Below are 2500 nucleotides of genomic sequence, written 5' to 3'. Positions count from 1 at the left end.
TCCAGTAGAGTTCCAGAACCATGGGGGAGGCTATGGGGGAGGAGAGGGGAGAGGGAGCGAGTGAGGGGAAGGAGAGGGGAGAGGGAGCGAGGGGAAGGAGAGGGAGTGAGGGGAAGGAGAGGGGAGATGGAGCGAGTGAGGGGAAGAAGAGAGGAGAGGGAGCGAGGGGAAGGAGAGGGAGTGAGGGGAAGGAGAGGGGAGAGGGAGCGAGTGAGGGGAAGAAGAGAGGAGAGGGAGCGAGGGGAGGAGAGAGAGAGAGCGAGGGGAAGGAGAGGGGAGAGGGAGCGAGGGGAAGGAGAGGGGAGAGGGAGCGAGGGGAAGAAGAGAGGAGAGGGAGCGAGGGGAAGGAGAGGGAGCGAGGGAAGGAGAGGAGAGCGAGGGGAAGGAGAGGGGAGAGGGAGCGAGGGGAAGGAGAGGGAGCGAGGGGAAGGAGAAGGAGCGAGGGGAAGGAGAGGGGAGAGGGAGCGAGGGGAAGGAGAGGGGAGAGGGAGCGAGGGGAAGAAGAGAGGAGAGGGAGCGAGGGGAAGGAGAGGGAGCGAGGGGAAGGAGAGGGGAGAGGGAGCGAGGGAAGGAGAGGGAGAGGGAGCGAGGGGAAGGAGAGGGGAGAGGGAGCGAGTGAGGGGAAGGAGAGGGAGCGAGTGGAAGGAGAGGGGAGAGGGAGCGAGGGAAGGAGGATCCTATGGGGAAGGAGAGGGAGAGGGAGCGAGTGAGGGGGAAGTGAGGGGAAGGAGAGGGGAGAGGGAGCGAGGGGAAGGCTTGTTTGGCGAGGGGCCAATGTTCCATGGAGACGACAACATACATCACTGCAGGGGAGGAGTGCAGGGAGATAGGGGTGCGGGACAGAAGTAGAGAGCGAGGGAGAAAGCTGGAAAACATGCGGCTGTGAAAGCAGAGAGTGCTTTGGGCTCACAGAGGTGCTCAGAGGGCTGCTGGGCTGGCAGGGGGGCAGCGAGCCAAGCCGAGAGGAGAGGCTATGGAGCTCCTCCGCCTGGCCTGCTGACAGGGACGAGGACAGAGTGTTTTACCCACACTGCACTCTGCTCAGTGCCACACCTACTGATACTGTATCATCCCCGTAGGTCTGGATCAGGGCTGGGCGATAATTCAATATTGTCGTTTATCGTCTTTGAGTGGGAATCGTATCTGATGATATGATGAGCTGCTGTCTAAATTGATGATTACAAGCAAATCTTACTCACTTTACTTTACTTTACTTGACAAAAATAAAGTCATATTTATATTTTGTTTGACATCACACCTAACATTACCATTCGGTTCAACTGGATTTAACAACAATGTTGCCAAACGTGAGCCATATCGTGATGCATATCGATACCGGAAATACATCTTTGTGATTATCGTGATTGATTTCAACCATTTCGCCCATGAAGCCCTAGTCTGGATCCATGCAGCCCTAGTCTGGATCCATGCAGCCCTAGTCTGGATCCATGCAGCCCTAGTCTGGATCCATGCAGCCTAGTCTGGATGCAGCGGTGCAGAACTGAGAGGCGGCTCGTGGGAGAACTGCCTGCCAACAGTGCTTCAATGCGGGTTCCCGCTGTTCCTTCTATTTAGCTCAGAGGCTCGCTTCACTCCACTGTCCCCTCCTCTGTTTTCCTCCTCCTCTCCTCTCCTCTCCTCTCCTCTCCTCCTCTCTCTCCTCTCCTCTCCTCTCCTCTCCTCTCCTCTCCTCTCCTCTCCTCTCCTCTCCTCTCCTCTCTCTCCTTTCCCCTCCTCTCCTCTCCTCTCCTTTCCCCTCTTCTCCTTCTCTCCTCTCCTCTCTACTCCTCTATTCTCCTCCTCCCCTCTGTTCTCTCGCTCTCCTCTCCTTTCTTTTCGCTTTCAGCCTCGGTGCATATTGATTTAGCTCTGGGCGGAGTGGACTGTAAGTGCCGGGGGCCTGCGGGACTTGCTCCAGAGATAAGCACTTTTACTGGAGATAGATCGATGGCCTCGGCCTCAGCTCCGTTTCTGACCACAGAACTGCTACCGTTGCATGGACTCTAATGGAGACACAGTGAGAGAGAGAGACAGAGGAGAGAGAGAGAGAGAGAGAGAGAGAGAGAGAGACAGAGAGAGAGAGAGAAGCACTTCACCCCAGTGACAGGCCCAGGGACTCACGGGAGCCTGGATTTCAAGGACTGGATGACAGCCAGGGAGGGAGGTTATTGAGGGTCATGCCTAATAATACAATCACCAATAGCAAATTTCATTTACACGAACCCGGATGCGCATGGCAGTGCATGTCCTCTCGCACGTGCCTCATGTGATTATGATTTATTAAAGATCTCCCTATATCTCTTCGAGCGAGTCTTATCCCAGCCGACCGCCAGTCCAAAATGCCCTTCAGATTTAGCTGGGCTAGCTCCTGACTGACTTTGGTTCATTGGCTCTGGAGGTAATTGGCACAGCAGAACTCTGGGTCTTTTTTTTGTGCTGAGGCAGAGGCTGGGCGGGGGTGGTGATTGTGCTTACGCGGAACTGCTTTGAGGCAGAGGGT

At 55.8% G+C, this 2500-nt stretch overlaps 1 protein-coding gene across 1 annotated transcript in view; it reads left to right on the top strand.

Moving 5' to 3' along the window:
- slc41a1 (solute carrier family 41 member 1) overlaps nucleotides 1–2500 on the top strand; it is a 33367-nt gene that overhangs the window by 13749 nt on the left and 17118 nt on the right. The gene's annotated exons all lie outside the window — the stretch shown is intronic.

This window comes from Poromitra crassiceps (assembly GCF_964638095.1).
Source record: "Poromitra crassiceps genome assembly, chromosome: 25".
Classification (NCBI taxonomy): Eukaryota; Metazoa; Chordata; class Actinopteri; order Beryciformes; family Melamphaidae; genus Poromitra; species Poromitra crassiceps.
Note: the sequence above shows the minus strand (reverse complement) of the source record. Positions and strands in the feature narration are given on the sequence as shown.